Source organism: Delphinus delphis, chromosome 6 (assembly GCF_949987515.2).
Source record: "Delphinus delphis chromosome 6, mDelDel1.2, whole genome shotgun sequence".
Lineage (NCBI taxonomy): Eukaryota > Metazoa > Chordata > Mammalia > Artiodactyla > Delphinidae > Delphinus > Delphinus delphis.
Genome location: NC_082688.1, coordinates 112,025,625 through 112,031,309, shown reverse-complemented (window position 1 = coordinate 112,031,309; position 5,685 = coordinate 112,025,625).

Below are 5,685 nucleotides of genomic sequence, written 5' to 3'. Positions count from 1 at the left end.
CCTCCCGCCCCACTCTCTTTGGTACCTCCCCGTGCCGAGCCCCTCCATCCCAGCCCCGCCCGCCCCGCCCCTCGGTTCCGGCCACGCCCCGGACACGCCCCTCCATCCCGCCCCCGCCCTCGTGTGCCTTTAGCCCGTCCAGCTCGTGACCGCCTGTCCTGCTGGGGACCTAACCACGCGCCTGCAGCCTGCTCTCTTTGTTGGCGCAGGCAGTGCGGGAGGCCGCATTTAATGATTTACCACTGGGTGTTTTGCACAAGGTACTTAATCTTTCTGGGCATCAGTTTGCTCACAGGGCTGTGGGCAGGATGAAATCAGGGAATCTCAGACACTCCTCAGCACAGTAACTTGATCTTACAAAAGCCTTCAGTAACTGTTAGCTATTATTATGACTAGTAACAACGTTCTTAGCAAAACTAAGGACTCAGTTTCCTAATGGTTTTTGCTGGAGAAACTGGCAACTTTTAAGGCAGATTATGTCCTTAGTTCATTCATGCAGGCAATTAAGGGTCTTTGTGAGGTTACCTATTTAAAGAAGTGTTGCCTCTGCATTTTTCTAGAAATTAGCTCAAGAAGCTCTAACTAACCTCTAAATTATAAACCATAGTTAATTATTAAATAAAAGTGGAGATTTTGATGTTACTGGAGATTCAGGATTCCCCTCCCACCCCCTTAGTGTGGTTCCCTTGGATACTTAGATACCTTGGATACACAGACTTAAACTTCTTCCCTTTGGTTGTAGGAACCTGTTTGTGAAAGGTCTTTCGTGTTCTCAGGTCTATGCTGCTTATAATATTTATTACATAGAGACTTTTTTTTTTAAGTACGGAACTAATATCCGCCCATATTTCCAATCAATAGCAATAAAACTAAAGGATCAAAAACTAAAGAGATTTCAGGCCAGCTCATCATAAGATGCAGGCTCTCAAGCTTCATGGGTTTGCTGAATTTTCTACTTGGCTGCTGGAGTTGGACAGGTGAGAGGCTGAGGGTGCTGATTCATTATGAGGTGGTGATGATTTAGGTCAGGTAGGGAGGCAGAGAAGTGGCCCATCAGGGCGGCTACTGGAACGCAGGGGACCTGAGGGTTGTGCTTAGAAAATGCAGGCAGAGGATGACCACAGTGGTGGGAAAGGGTAGGCAAGGGCTGAGTTGGGGACAGCTTACCTGACAGAAGCTGAACACTGAAGAGATAGTTGATTGCCAGAGAAATCCAACAGACCAGACTTTGAAATTGTCAGGAGCAACCGCAGAAGGAGTTGTTTCCCGGGTGTGGGGTGAGTGAGCAAGGTCACAGCTCAGGCTACCTTTTAAAGACTTGGCTTAGGACTCCTGGGGACAGAATGTATGAAAGGGCCAGGGCTTGTGGACCCAGTCATCCTCTAAACAATTGTTGAGTGCTTCCTCTGTGCTGGGGGCTGTAACACGTCTAAAGAGATGGTGGAGACCAGCCACAGGTCTGGAGGTTGGAAGTGCAGGATGAAGGTGTCAGCAGGGGTGGTTCTCCCTGAGACCTGTGACCAGGAACCTGTTCCAGGCCTCTCGGCTAGATACTGGTGGTTTGCTGGTAATTTTTAATGTTCCTTGGCTTCTGGTTGCATCTTCATCTTCACGTGGTGTCTCCCTGCTGTGTGCATGTCTGTGTTCAAACTTCCCTGTTTTATAAGAACACCAGTCACATTAGACGAGGGCTCACCTTCATCACCTCACGTTAACTTGGTTACCTCTGTAAGGACTGTATCTTCAAAGAAGGTCACATTTCTGGTTACTAGGGGTTAAGACTCCAAAGTATCTTTTTTTTTTTTTAAATTGCAGTATAGTTAATTTGCAATGTTCTGTTAGTTTCAGGTGTACAACAAAGTGAGTCAGTTATACATATGTATCTATTCTTTTTCAGATTCTTTTCCATGATAGGTTATTACAAGATTTCAAATATAGTTCCCTGTGCTATACAGTAGGACCTTATTGTTTATCTATTTTAGATATAGTAGTGTGTACATTTTAATCCCAAACTCCTAATGTATCCTCCCCCTCCCTCTGCCGCCACCCCTCGGGATCCCCTTTGGTAGCCATAAGTGTGTGTTCTATGTCTGTGAGTCTGTTTCTGTTTTGTAAATAAGTTCATTTGTATCTTTTTTTCTTTTTTAAGATACCGCATATAAGTGATATCATATGATATTTGTCTTTCTCTGTCTGACTTACTTCACTTAATATGATAATCTCTAGGTCTCCCCATGTTGCTGCAAATGGTGTTATTTCATTCTTTTTTTTATGACTGAGTAATAGGTACCACATCTTCTTTATCCAGTCATCTGTCATGGGATAGCTAGGTTGCTTCCATGTCTTGACTATTGTAAATAGTGTTGGTATGAACATTGGGGTTCATGTGTCTATTTGAATTAGAGTTTTCTCCAGATATATACCCAGGAGTGGGGTTGCATGACCATATATTAACTCCATTTTAGTGTTTAAAGTAACCTCCATACTGCTCTCCTTAGTGGCTGCACCAGTTTACATTCCCACCAAAGTGTAGGAGGGTTGATTTTTCTCCACACCCTCTCCAAAATTTATTATTTGTAGACTTTTTAATGATGGCCTTTCTTATTGGTGTGACATGGTACCTCATTGTAGTTTTGATTTGCACCTCTGTAATCATTAGCGATGTCGAGCATCTTTTCATGTGCCTGTTGGCCATCTGTAGGTCTTCTTTGGAGCAGTATCTATTTAGGTCTTCTGTCCATTTTTTGATTGGCTTGTTTGTTTTGTTGATATTAAGCTGTATGAGCTCTTTGTATATTTTGGAAATTAATCCCTTGTCAGTAGCATCTTCTGCAAATATTTTCTCCCATTCTGTAGGTTGTCTTTTTGTTTTGTTCATGGTTTCCTTTGCTCTGCAAAATCTTTTAAGTTTAATTAGGTCCCACCTGTCTATTTTTGTTTTTATTTCCATTACTCTAGGAGAGGATCCAAAACGATATTGCTGCCGTTTCTGTCAAAGAACGTTCTGCCTATGTTTTCCTCTAGGTGTTTAATAGTATCCAGTATTACATTTAGGTCTGTATACCATTTTCAATTTATTTTTGTTTATGGTTTAGAGAGTGTTCTGATTTCATTCTTTTATATGTAGCTGTCCAGTTTTCCAAGCACCACTTACCGAAGGGACCGTCTTTTCTCCATTGTATATTCTTGCTTTGTTTGTCGTGGATTAATTGACCATAAGTTTGTGTGTTTATTTCTGGGCTTTCTATCCTGTTCCATTGATCTATATTTCTGTTTTTGTGCCAATACCATACTGTTTTGACTGTAGCTTTGTAGTAAAACCTGAAGTCAGGTAGCGTGATTCCTCTGCCTCTGTTCTTATTTCTCAAGATTGCTTTGCCTCTTAGGGGTCTTTTGTGTTTCCATACAAATTTTAAAATTATTTGTTCTAGTTCTGTGAAAAATGCCATTGGTAATTCGATAGGTATTGTGTTGAATCTGTAGATTGTCTTGCATAGTATGGTCATCTTAACAATATAGATTCTTCCAGTCCAAAACACAGTATATCTTTCCATCTGTTGTGTTGTCTTCTATATCTTTTATCAGCATCTTATAGTTTTCAGAGCACAGGTCTTTGCCTCCTTAGGTAGGTTTATTCTTAGGTAGTTTATTCTTTTTGGTGCTGTAGTTAATGGAATTGTTTCTTTAATTTCTCTTCTGATATTTCCTTGTTCATGTATAGAAATGCAACAGATTTCTGTAAAGTAATTTTGTACCCTGCAAATTTATGGAATTCATTAATGAACTCTAGTAGCTTTCTGGTGGTGTCTTTAGGATTTTCTATGTATACTTCATGTCATCTGCAAACAGTGAGAGTTTTACATCTTCTTTTCCAATTTGGATTCCTTTAGTTTCTTTTTCCTGTCTGGTTGGTGTGGCTAGGACTTCCAAAACTATGTTGAATAAAAGTGGTGAGAGTGGGCATTCTTGTCTTGTTTCTGAACTTAGTGGAAATGCTTTCAGCTTTTCACTGTTGAGAATGATGTTAGCTGTGAGTTTGTCATATATGGCTTTATTATGTTGAGATATGGTCCCTCTATGCCCACTTTCTGAAGAGTTTTTATCATAAATCGATGTTGAATTTTATGAAAAGCTTTTTCTGCATCTATTGAGCTGATCATATGGTTTTTATTCTTCAGTTTGTTAATGTGACGTATCACATTGACTGATTTCCGAATATTGAAAAATCCTAGCATCCCTGGGATAAATCCCCTTGATCATGGTGTATGATCATTTTAATATATTGTTGGAGTTGAATTGATAGTATTTTGTTGAGGAATTTTGCATCTATGTTCTTAAGTGATATTGGCGTGTAAATTTCTTCTTTTTTTTTTTAATGATATCTTTATCTGGTTTTGGTGTCAGGATGATGGTGGCCCCATAGAATGAGTTCGTAAGTGTTCCTTCCCCTGCATTTTTTTCTGGAATAGTTTCAGAGAATGGGTGTTAACCCTCCTCTAAATGTTTGGTAGAATTCACCTGTGAGGCCGTCTGGTCCTGGACTTTAAAGTTTTAAAGTTTCTGATTCAGTTTCAGTACTGGTAATTGGTCTGTTCATATTTTCTATTTCCTCCTGGTACAGGCTTGGTACCTTCCTAAGAATTTGTCCGTTTCTTTGTCCGTTTTATTGGTGTATAGTTGCTTGTAGTAGTCTCTTATGGTCCTTTGTATTTCTCTGGTGTCAGTTGTAACTTCTCCTTTTTTATTTCTAAGTTTATTGATTTGAGTCCTCTCCCTTTTTTTTCTTGATGAGTCTGGCTAACAGTTTGTAATTTTGTTTATCTTTTCAAAGAACCAGCTTTTAGTTTCATTGATCAATAGGGAAGCATTAACGACTTTCTTACATGGGCGGCGGGGGGGTGGGGCAGTTTCCTAAAGTGGACAAGTCAATATTTAAATTTAATTCAGAAGGAAACCATGCCAAATGACAGCTGTTTTCTTTTTATGGCTGTTCCTATTTGCCTTATATATTGAGGTGCACCTATGTTGGGTGCATATATATTTACAATTGTTATATCTTCTTGGATTGATCCCTTGATCATTATGTAGTGTCCTTCTTTATCTCTTGTAATAGTCTTTATTTTAAAGTCTCTTTTGTCTGATATGAGAATTGCTACTGCAGCTTTCTTTTGATTTCCATTTGCATGAAATACCTTTTTTCAACGTCTCACTTTCAGTCTGTGTGTGTCCCTATATCCGAAGTGGGTCTCTTGTACACAGTGTATATAAGGGTCTTGTTTTCATTTCCATTCAGTCAGTCAGTGACTTTTGGTTGGAGAATTTATTCTGTTTATGCTTAAGGTAATTATGGGTATGTATGTTCTTATTGCCATTTTATTAATCGTTTGAGGTTTGTTTTTGTAGGTCATTTTTCTTCCCTTCCTCTTTTTCTCATCTCCTCTGATTCGATGACTAAGTTTAGTGCTGTGGTTGGATTCCTTTTTCGTTTTTGTGTGTGTATCTATTGTAGATTTTTGGTTTGAGGTTACCATAGGTTTTGATATAGCAGTCTGTATATAAACAAGATTGTTTTAAGTTGCTGGTCTTTTAATTTCAAATGCATTCCAATATCCTGCATTTGTGCTCTTTTCTTCTCATGATTGGTGGTTTTGCTATCATACTTGTCTGTGGATGATTTCCTATGTT